Below are 12,198 nucleotides of genomic sequence, written 5' to 3' on the forward strand. Positions count from 1 at the left end.
ATTAATTTGTTGTTTTCCATGGTTGTTGGCAGAAGAAGGGGCATGGGAAGGAGTGGACATGTTTCCATATATTGTGCTTATTTCAGCCCTTGGTTCTAAAAAACCGGAAGAAAAAAAACTAGGCAAACGCCCAACCCGGACTTTCTGCAACTGATATACGTGTCCAATAAAATATAGATTGCAAATGTGTCCAACCCTGAGCAAACCAAGTGTCTCAGCACTGTCTGAAGCTCAGTGTGTTGTAGTTACAACTGTATTTATCTTTCCAGCTGTGAAGACACGCTTGATGTTGTCCAGCCCTTTCCGAACAAGGGCGAAGCTCAGCACACATAGGCAGGACTGCTACACGGAACAATTCACAGAAGGATGAGGTGAACCAGGGTGTTCAGAGCCAGAGGAGTCAACACGCCTGATCACATGGCTTTTTCACAGGTTTGTTTGCTGACATTTCACGTCGTAATAAACGTTGTGCTTTTTAAACATCCTTTGTGTATGCCTATCTGGTAATGTTTGTAGTGGTCTCACAGCTTTTCTATCAAGTGCTGTCTTGGCGGCGCCTACATTTTTCACTGAACCAACAGAACCATTCTATATATTTTCTGTTCTGTCGGAAACTTTGAAGGACTGCATTATATTCATAATCAAGGCTGAAGATTGAGTCACACCAAACAGGAAAATCAAGGTACAGTTATTAATGAAGTTCTTTCCAGGGAATTGCATTTTGATACCATTTGCATAACTCTGCTGTGAGTTGTTTGGTTTGCACTTGATTGTGACGCCATTTTGTTTTTGACAAGCGATGATATGATTCACTTGCTCTTCGTCTGAGCTAGCGTGAAGTATAACATCTTTTTTACAAACTTATTTATTTAAAACATAATTTTTTGGTGGGTCATTATGTTTGTAGAGAGTGTCGTTGTGATACTGTTCGTTCATTTGCAAAAAATACATTGTAATTTATTAAACTCCAAGGGATATTTATTGTGACCGCATGAAGCTGGCGTTCACATTTATTGGCATTACATCAGTCAATTGTTGGACGTTATATTATGCTATGCTATTTTATGTTATAATAAGTTTTGTTCTGGTGATTTGTATAGCTCACTAATCACCTGAGACCGTATCCAGGCTGGACTCTTTTCTTACAGTTGGGTTTCAGGTGACCTATATCGACATCAGTAAATTATTAGAATATCTTGTTTAGTCAAGGCACAGATTTCTTTACATTGAAAAGAACTACAGAAGGGTAGCTCCAATTCTTGAATATAATCTTTTTTAACAACATCATTTGTGAATATTCAAAATTCTTCCTTGTGTTTTAGGGATATCAAGAAACGGTCTGTTACCCCGAAGGCATTTGTGTATTTTTTAACATAATACATTTTGATTGTAATCTTGTGAGCATTAATAGTAAAAACATATTTCCTTTGGGAATGTGTGACATTTGCACAATTTCCTTTTCACACGAATATGCAAAAGTTCTGAAAAAATGTGCAAAATGATGCTAAATAAGACAAATCTATCATTTAGAGCTATATTTTAGTATGAAATGTATCCTCCCATCATTTTTTGTGTTGCAAGTACACATTTTGTGAGAAAAAAAAACAGGAAAAACAGAAGTGGTGGGAGAAGCATCCTCTGATGTTCTCGTCAATCTCATTATTCCTGTGAGCTTGCTGTAAAACTTTACCAGGAACATTGTTTAGTTAGGAGATATGGAGTAATGGTTTCAATTTGGGAATTTCAAGTAACAAGCATAACACGAAATTCCCCAAATTACTTGAATTGTCCTAGTGTAATTTAACTTTCTCCTGGGCCTAATTGCTGTGCTTTTTTTTTACAAAGAGTGAAAGATATCTCTTGAAACCAGCATAACATATTATTTTGTGTAATACCATTAATCAAGCATTCAATGCTGAGCCTTGCATTCACACAGTGTTAAGTTGACATGAGCTTATTAGAAGTTTAAACACCATTTTTCCTTTCTGCAGCCTTTTGCACACGGCACACACTTTATTAAATGTTTAGAGTTTAGCAGAGTGTTTTGCTTCACACGAGAATAACATGTTTTGCTATATTACCAGCCTTGCTTGGTAAGCTTAGTCTGAACAGTGAGTGCCGAGGCCTTCTAGGTTATTTCATTATTTTTTTTTTAAAAGATTTTTATTTGCATCTCATGGCACAAGTACATAATCATTTAATCAGAAAAAAACATGATAAAGTCACTTATTCCATCAAAGGAGAAAGCAAAGCAACCATAATCAATTTTTCCGCAAAGTAAAACGTATCTCCAAGAAGAGGGCATAACAATAACAAAAGACATAAAGAGAGACAAAGAAAAAGGGAAATATCATGACATTATCAATCCCCAAATCCTTTCCACTTTCAGCTTAGCCTGAATACCCCGTGTTGTAGCCAAAGCAGATTCCATATGATAAATTTCCTTAGCTAGGCTCCACTATTCGATAACTGTCGGCGGGTTGTGTTGTATCCAAGCCCTTGCCATTACTAATCTCGCACATGCGAGCACGATATTAAGTAAGTGAATGTTAGTTTTATCCCCCCCGGAATAACCGACAAGCACGTCTACGGGTGTCAAATCAATAGAGCAAGCTAATTTCGTAGACATAACTTCAGTCACGTCATTCCAATATTCACCTAATTGTGGGCAGGAGAAAAACATGTGAGTTATGTCCGCTGCACTCGTATTGCACTTTGGGCATTTTGTGCGCTCGTTAAAGTTATTATTGTTTGCCCATCTAAGAATCCTATCTGGTGTATAATATAGTTGACATATAGTTTTGAATAATTGTAATTTTAAATTGGAGGAGTGTATAGATCGGTGGAGGCTGTTTAGTGAAGAAGTAATTAGATTAGGAGCCACAGCAATTCCCAGTTTCCTAGTACATTTTTCTGCAAGTTTGACAGAGTCGTCGTTTCTATGGCTGATAAAGATTTTATAGCCTAAACTAATCCATGCTTTATCATTTTCTTTATAAATACAGTCCCACAAATCTGAATCCTGAATTTTCAATAGTCCTAGTTTCCGTACCAGATAGTCTCTTATTTGAAAGTATTTAAAACGGACTCCCTCCGATATGTTATAACAAGCTTTCAGCTGTTCAAAAGAGCAAAATCCGTTGTGATCAAACAGATCTCCCAAGCTTTTAATACCCACTTCGACCACCTAAGGGCCCATAGATCATGGAATATTTCAGGTAAACCCGGGTTAAACCACAGTGGGGTTTTATGATGAAAGTTAGAAGTCTTGCATTTGACCAAAATGGAACGCCAAATGTTAACTCGTATAGTCTTAAATTTAATGCGTTTAAAGTAGTTGGGGTCGTTTATTTTGTAGAGGAACATATTTACATCCTCCCCTAACACAAATTTGTGGAAATACATACTTTTATCTGGAATTATTAGGCTTTGGAAACAGGTCAGGAAAGCAACCAGATAGTAAGCTTTTATATCCGGTAGGCCTAGTCCTCCTTGGATAAATGGAAGTTTAAGGAGTGAGACAGCGAGGCGGGCTTTCTTATACCCCCAGATGAAACTGCTAATAATTCCGTCAAATCTATTAAAATAAGAATTTTTAATCCGTAGAGGAATTGAGCGAAAAAGATATAGATACTTAGGTAGTATTTTCATTTTTACTAAATTAATTTGGCCTATAATACTTAATGGTAGTTTATGCCATTTCTTGAATAATATACCTGTTTCCTTTAATAGAGGCTCGTAGTTTAACGCCAATATTAAATTAACATCTGAAGAAATCTTTACCCCCAGGTATGTAGCCAGATCACATACCCCTTGTAGTGGATTTGATGGTCTGTAGTTCATAACAATTTGAGTCTTAGTACTATTTAATCTATATCCAGATACTGAGCCGAAATCCCCAGCTTCTATTAGAATACCCTTTAACGCTTCTTCGACATCAGTGGAGTATATCGCTATATCTTCCGCATATACAGTTATTTTGAGTGAGTCTGCTCCATTAACAAAAGGGGAAATCTGATCCCTACCTTGTAGTGCGATCAAAAATGGTTCCATTATAAGGGCAAATAATAAAGGGGATAGAGGACACCCTTGTCTGGTCCCCCGTTCAATCGGAAAGGTAGAGGAGCATTTGCCCATATAACAAACTTTACCAGTGGGTTTATCATATAGTGCCTGAATCCAGTTCAAGAATTGACCCTTTATACCAAAAGCAAGTAATGTGGCCCATAGAAAGTCCCACCCCACTCGGTCAAATGCCTTTTCTGCATCTAATAATATCATACCGAGTGGGGTTGACTTAATCTGCGCCACATCGAAAGCCATAATAGCCATATTAATATGAGCCGTTGTGTCCCTTTTAGGGATGAAGCCGTGTTGTTGAGGTGATACCATTTGTGCCATTAATGGTGCCAGCCTAGTAGACAGTATTTTTGTGAATATTTTAGCATCGCTATTTATGAGGGATATAGGTCTATAGGACCCTCTTTCAACAGCTGGTTTGCCTTTTTTTAGGAAAAAAATGATTTGTGTTAAGTTTCATGACCTGGGTGCTTGCTCCCCTTTCCCAATAGCCTGAATCACTATAGACAGGAGTGGTATTAATTCCTCCGCGCATGTTTTAAATAGCTCTATAGGAATCGAGACTTCCCCTGTGGCTTTCCCTGATGCCAGAGAGTTGATGGCTATTCTAATTTCTGTCAGTGTAATGTCCCCAGCTAATTGATCAGATTGCTCCGGGTCAATAGGCAAGACTTTATTTAAGTTTAGGTAGTTCTTAATTTTGTCATTATCCACCTCTTTCTCCGGGGTATATAGTTCCTGGTAGTATTGTGCAAACTGGTTTAAAATAGCCTTTGTGTCTTGAAAGATTTGATTATTGGCCCCCTTTATTTCTTTAACGGCCGTCTATGCTCGATTCTCAGCCACTCTATATGCTAATATTTTCCCTATCTGTTCCCCACCTTCATATTGGCTTAGTTGGTATTTCTTGATTTTAATTATGCTTTTTTCCTAAGAACCTTTTTTAAAGCTGATTTGAGATCAATTAATTTGAGACGTAATGCCTTCTCGTCATCTCCTTTTATAAGCGCTTCAGATAATAAGTTTCCCGTATTAAGTATATTGTTGTCATTTTCTCATCTTGATTCCTACGTTCCTTATTTTGTTGTCATATATACTGCTGGGAAAACCCACGGATGCTGGCTTTACATGTATCCCATACTATCCTTGGTGCTGCAGAGTGAATATTGAATTCTACAAACTCCTTTATAAGTTCTTTTAGTTGGCCTAAAAAGATGGTATCTGAAAACAAATATCTAGGGAAAGAGAAAACACGGGGAGCTTGTCTTTCCGTTGTTATCTCAAACGTAAGCATAATAGGGTTAAGATCGGAAGTGACTCTAGGGCAGATTACCACAGTGCCATTTTCAAGGATAAAATCGGAGACCCAAACCATATCTATGCGTGAGCATAGCTTGTGTGCGGCAGAGTAGTACGTGTAGCCTGCTACATTGGGGTATAGATATCTCCAAGCATTCTTGATTAGATGAGTTGCTGCTAGATCTAAAATTGCGGCCCTAGTCTTCTGCATCCTTTGAAAAGATCCCCTTCTGGTTGTATCTAGGTTATAGTCCATAATGCAGTTAAAGTCTCCGAGCATAATGAGTTCCCCTTCCCACACAAACAGTTCCAAATTAATTTGATCAATAATCCGGGGTTTGTCCACATTAGAAGCATAAACGCCACAAATAGTGTACTTAGAGCCTTCAATTATTACTTGTGCCATCGCCCATCTCCCAGCTTTATCAGTCAATGACTTATTTACCTCTACTCTAAGTTGTTTATGTCTTAGAATTGCAACACCCCGGATAGAACCATTAAAGTTCGTAGATACTAGGACCACATAGCCAAGCTGTTCAAGTAGTTTCCTATCTTTGTATGCTATGTGAGTCTCAGTTAGTACTATAATTTGAGGGTTATACATTTTGAGCTCTTCAAACACAAGGTTCCGTTTAATTTTACTATTTAAACCAGATACGTTCCACGCTAAACACTTTAATTGAAACATTTAAAATAATAGATTTTACTATCCTTGATTACGATGTATTCTAGTGCTTTCCCTTTACTTCCCCCTTCACTTGTCTCACCTGAATTTGTAATATACCAAATGTACCAAAAAATATCAGCCTTGCTTATCTTCCAAACCAGTCCTTTTATCAGTTTACTTGCCCTCGAGATGCTTTTTTCCCCTGAGCCACAACCCCCCACCACCCCTTTCTAACCCCACCCCCTCCCCTTCTGTTTCTTCCTGCGGGCCCCCCCTTTCTCCTTGCTGCCGTTGTAATGGCAGCATGCGCAGAGTCGTAGCGCAGAGGATCCGGTACTATGACCAAGCTAAGTAACCTATACTATCCCACAGTCATTAAGAAGAAAAAAAAAGCATAAGCAATATTGAATCAATAAGCAATCAATAAGCAATATTGAATCAGCCTAAGCTGCAAGTTAAGTAAGAAGACAAATAGGTGAATTCAAAAGTTCAGTGATTCAGTAATTCATCACGATATAACCAAAAACTTCAGTGGCAGTGGACTATGCAGTTTCAGCTACAATATCAATATCAATGTTCAGGTCCATGTCCACTTTTCTCCACTTTCCATTTGCCTACAATGTGCTCCACCTCCTTTGCTTCAGAGAAATAATATGTTCAACCATTCTTTAGAACCGTTAGTTTAGTCGGTTCTTGCAGAAATGCCTGACCGCCCAATTCTTTTATCAGGTCGATAAATTGTCGTAGCTGTTAGCGCCGATCCATAGTTAGCTTGCTTAAATCAGATCTAACAAAAAAAGTAATTGAGTCCGTGGTCACTGGAGTATTTGGTCTTGCCTTTAATGAGATCGCTTGTCGTAGTAAAAAGTTACCGATGTAGATCAGAATAGGTCGTGGGTATTGATTATTTTTGTTCCTTTGAACCAATGGGAGTTGGTGGGCCCGTTGTACTTGCGAGTCCCAGTCCCAGTCTGAGAGCTCAGGAAACGCCTTCTGAAATAAATGCACTATGTAGGCTCTAGCGTCCGCCCCTTCCGCTCCCTCTCCTATGCCAAAAACGCGGAGGTTCCGCCTCCGCTGTCTATTTTCTAAGTCTTCAAGTTTGGTCTGCATATGAGAGAGTTGAGTCTCGTGTCTATTCAAGACTGTTTCAGAATGAGCTCCTGTTTCCTCTGTTGATACAACCCTCTGCTGTAGTTCTTCCATATCCTGAGACATAGTCCCAAGTTTGCAAGACATCTCGAGAAACGTAGATTGAGTTTTGTTGCTATCTTCTCGCATCTGTTGATAGTGATATTGAGTTTCCTGTTTTTGCTCATTAAGCAACTGCAAAATCATCTGAAAAGATGAAGAGACTTCCCCAGGCAAAGTCCAGTCAGCAGGTGTATTCCTTTGAGTGAGAGTGTTATCGGTATGATCAGGCCTTATATGGTTTAACATATTGCCCTTTACTGGTTCAACCATTAGAGATGAGCATGAAGATGAGGATGAAGATGCAGGTAATGCGACTTGCACAGGGGTAGTCCGAGATGGTGTTAGTACTGATGTTAATGGGGGAGTTACCCCTGTTACCCCTGAGTAAGCATGGGCGGAAAATCCGTTTCGCTCGCGGATTTTGCGGATTTTCGGTAAATTCGCAATCCGCGAGATTCGCGAATCTCCCGCAAAATCCGCAAATCCGCGAGCAGCGGATTTTGCTCGCACTGCTCGCACTGTTCGCGTGAGTTCGCGGCTTCCCAGTACAACTTCGCGCCCCGCGAATAAGTGCAAAATTACAGAAATACGATCTTAGCAAAACTGAAACTACTTACCAGGTTCAAAAGTTCAGGCTCATCATTAGTAGCCATTTCCTGTAGTGCTTCCTGAGGGGCCCCTCCAGAGTTCAGTTGCCAGTTGCAACTATTATGTGACCCTGCTCTGAACCTCAGAATAGTTACACATATGCCACAAAGGTCCTGAATTACAGGTAAGGGAGACAAGCAGGAGCCAGGCTGGAAGTTCAAATCCATTAATCAGCCCCTAATTCATTATTGTCAGTTGGGGCAGGGCAGGTGTTGTAACTAATTTTGCAACAATGAAAGCACTTAGCAAGTGCAAAAGATCACTAATCAGGAAGCACTAAGGAAGCAGGTGCCAGCTAAAAAAATATTCTGTGACACATTAATCAGCCCCAAATTAATTCAGGTCACTTGAGGCAGGGAAGGTGTGCTTGCGTTGCCACAATAATGTACACTGACTGGACAACCAGAGGGTGCTGTGATGAAACAGAGGGTGGCATGGGTGGGCCAGAGGGTGGCATGAGTAGTCAGAGAGTGGCAGTGGTGACAGAGAGTGGCAGTGATGAAGAAGAGTGCCCCAAACAGGCTGGACACGTAGAAACAACAAGTTCGCAAAACTTGCGACCCAACAGGTAAGTTCGCAATTTGCGAAAGTGTACAAAACCCTCGCGAACTGGCAGAAACCCGCGCAAACACAAAAAAAAAAAAATCCGCGAATTCGCGAGAATTCGCGGATTTTGCGGATTGCGAGTTCGCAAATCCGCAAAATTCGCGAACGCGAGATTCGCAAAATTCGCCCATGCTTACCCCTGAGCCCCCTATATGTGTGTCAGAGGTCAGAGGAGGACCTCCTGCCATTCCTGTCGCTTCCTTAGTTGCATCGGATCCAGTAACAGCATCCTCCAGTATATCCACTGCCGCTATCCCTACCGAGATTGCCCCCCTTGGTGTAGTGCCTGTTTCGATCGGGCTGTTCCCGGACAGTCTCAAGGCCTTTGTTTTAACACCCCCTTTTGCCTGTACCCACTTTCTTATAGGACTGTTTTCAGCAATCATTTTCACCGTTGTTAGATTTGGTTTGCTCGTCATTTTTGTAAGTTTATTTTTTACTTTTACTTTCCCTTTCCTTATACCGTTGGTGTTTCCTTTGGCTGAGTGCAATGGCGTGGAATTACCCTGGTCTGGACAATCACTATAATTCTCATCCGTATCCGACCCATCTAATTACTCAGTCGGTTTAATCTGATCGTCTTGCTTTGCCGCCCCTATTGCCTCCAATTCATTCCCCAGTAGTTGGTCAACCTCTAATATCGATTTTTCATCTTCAGTCAGGTCACAATCAGAGATATCTTCTATGGCCTCTGCTGGTACAGAGGTAGAGGGGCTCGATGACGGCGGTGAAGAATTTATATCCTTTAAAGTTTTAGTGTTGAGCTGCGACCTGGCGTCATCATCAGTTGCAGGCAGGGTGACTGAGTGAGTCTGTATATCATTACCGCCAGTAGAAGCAGCAGGAGCATTTAGAACAATATCAGTGTTGGTGTCGGTAACAGTGTCAGTGTCAATAACATTATGCTCCCCCCTGCTAAGTTAGCTTTACCTTTCGGTTGAGTTAAAGAATCAGTAGTAGCAAGGCTTGGTATGCATTTGTTAGGTGCCACATTAAGGATCAGGTTAGAGTTCAGATTCAGATTTTGCGTGCGGGGAAGCGTCTTACCAGCATTCAGGCCAGATTTCTCCTGTCTGCTCCCTTTCTTGCCGCCGTCTGGGATTAAATCCGCTGCCGCTACTACTACTGCCACTGTCGCCACTGTTGCTGCTGCTGTTGTTATAGGGGGCAGTACTTCGGGTTCCACAGTGTTTCCTCCCGCCTGCTTTGTAGTTCTTGTGCTCCTTACAGGGTTCTTAGGTGCCATCATGGGCAGAGTTGTTGCGACAGTTGTTGTAGGGCCAGACCAGTCAAAACCTATCTTCCAATGAGCCAGGAAGCCTAGCCGGGTAAGTATCGTCCACCCCTGTGAGGTCTTCGAGGTCAGCCGCTGGAGATTGATTGTCCGGAAAATCTCTCTGACCCGGTTCTCGAGGGATCGCAGTCGTAGCATCCGCCACAGGTGCTACTCCCACTCCGCTTGTTCCACAAAGCAGTTTTCCTTCCCAGGCTTCTTTTATAACCACTGTGGGTAGATTGTGGAAAGGTTTTGGGTGAGTCTGCGATTAAGCCAAAGGTTGATACACACAAAAAAAAGGGGATTGGGAGGGGAAGATTTGCCAAATCCAAGTACTCTGTTTGTCTCTGCTTTTAGCTTGTTTAATCCAGTTCATGTGCTCATTCTGCCGCTCACTCTGCCATTCTGCAGCTTTTCTGCGTTTCTGTGTTATCTACGGCACCAGCTCTGGCTCTGAAACCGGTTCGCCCGGTTCACCCAAGAAAAGAAAGCCAGCACGCTCCCGCAAGCTTTCCCGCGTCTTGCAGGCAAACCGTCTCCTCGGTCACGCTGAGCCTCCGCCGTTCAGTTCCGTGTGTTTGCCACTGCTGCAAATCCGCTGTGTTGTGAGTCAAGTCAGCTCCGGCGCTCCGCTCTGGTGCTCGGAAGTCGCAGGGCTTTGCCTCACTCCGCCTCTGCCTTGCTCCGCCTTCACCTCCCCGCTCCGTGGCTCCCTGCTCCGGCTCCCTGCGCGGCTCCGGCACCGGCTCCTCCAAGAAGCTGCTGTGTAGCCGATACGCTAGTACGTTAGCGGGTAAGTCGGTTCCTCTTGAGCTCCCCCGTGTCTTTTCCGCTCAGCCCCAGCTTTGACCGCAGAGTGTAAAGTCGAAAAGAGTCAGCTAGCGGCCATAGCACTGCTGGACCTCTGCAGCTACTCTCTGCTCTGGCGGCATCAGTCCGCCATCTTGCCTATTATTTACTTCTAGGTTATTTCAACACAGTGGTTGTTGTTCGGACTGATCAGTGCACGTTCTAGACATAACACATATACAGCTGTGGCCACCTATGAGATTGGCGCTGTTTAATAATGCACTGCGTAGGCATGATTACACACACTTGGAGAACATTTGTATGCTGAGAGCTGGTGCACAATCTGATGAGATCCATTTCTGTTAATACCAGAGGTATGGGGCCGCCTTTGTAATCCCAAGAGACCTTCTCTAGATATAAAATAACCTACTAGCTGTTTCCATTTAGCATTATAACATGCTTTCTCCTTTTGTGTTTTATGGAATAGTAACTATGCTGACAATCTTGTTTCTGATAATATGTCTGCTTGTATTATCTAAGATGCTGCTCATGAGAACACAGCGTTAGAAATAAATATTTCAAACATGCACGTGTCTACTTTTACTCCCTGTTTTGAACTGGTATGAGAGTATAACGAAAGAGTGTTCATGTTTACCACATTGCCTGAGGTAACCTAAGTCTCATGTTCTGGGTTGTCTAATCATTGGTATTTTGGAAGAGTCAATGAGACACTGATGCTAGTCTGGTAGGGGATTTTGGGTACAAAGGTGAGTTTTGGCACACCCTAATTCACTGCGGTCCCAAGTCTCTATGCACAGTTCTGTATAGGAGCAGAAACCCTGCAACATGGCGCCCAAAGATGGTGGTATTATTTCATGACGCTTGAGTAGTACTTCTATCAGTCCTTAGCCCCTTCACTATTGTTTCCCCGGTTAACAGTGGTGTTGGATAAACCTACCTATAGTTACATAGGTCTTTTCAAGCTTGAATCTATCAAAATGGTTTCCTTTTGAATTTCTACCCAGTTGTGCTACATTGTTTTACATTGTACCTCTTCTCCTCTGTGTCGCTATGGCTAACGTTGACATACTGCAGCATATTCACATTGTGGTCCACAATCATTTGCAGGCTTATAACTTTGGATTGGAGGGCATGGCAGTTATTTTGGTGGTGAGTGCGGAGGATGCTTACCCGTTTGAGATTTTCCACTCATGGGTGACGTTTCCTCCAGTGGATGCAGCTACGCAGGTGTTTCACACTTACACTCACACAGCCGTGCCCATGGAATACGTTCCTTATAGGACACAGGAGATTCCAATTTTAGCGTGGCACCACCGTGTTTGGTTTGATGGCGCCCTTCCCCACAGTGTAACGGTAATTAGATTGGGTCCTTTGTCCATTCCAGGCGCTCCTTGGCCTGTTTTGTCTGGATTTACCCCGCATCTTCGTGCGGGGAGTCGTCCCCGTTGCTGAAATACGGCCCCTGTATAACTCTGCAATCAGTGTTTTCCGGGCCCTAGTTCAATATATCGCCCGCAATTTCCAGGGCGGGGCCCCTGATGTTGCGGCTCTTCCAGCTGGACCGAGCGGAATGAAGCTTAGTCCTGTGATGGTTAATGCGGTTATGGGCAAGCGTCCC

General features: G+C 42.3%; 1 protein-coding gene across 1 annotated transcript in view; it reads left to right on the forward strand.

Annotated features, from left to right (window-relative positions):
- The first annotated feature begins 313 nt into the window (after nucleotides 1-313).
- RGS13 (regulator of G protein signaling 13) overlaps nucleotides 314-12,198 on the forward strand; it is a 361,972-nt gene continuing 350,087 nt past the window's right edge. The window contains exon 1 of the mRNA XM_086964496.1: nucleotides 314-432. The gene's annotated coding sequence lies outside the window, so the exon portion shown is untranslated. The remainder of the gene's footprint in view (nucleotides 433-12,198) is intronic.

Source organism: Lissotriton vulgaris, chromosome 1_1 (assembly GCF_964263255.1).
Source record: "Lissotriton vulgaris chromosome 1_1, aLisVul1.2, whole genome shotgun sequence".
Lineage (NCBI taxonomy): Eukaryota > Metazoa > Chordata > Amphibia > Caudata > Salamandridae > Lissotriton > Lissotriton vulgaris.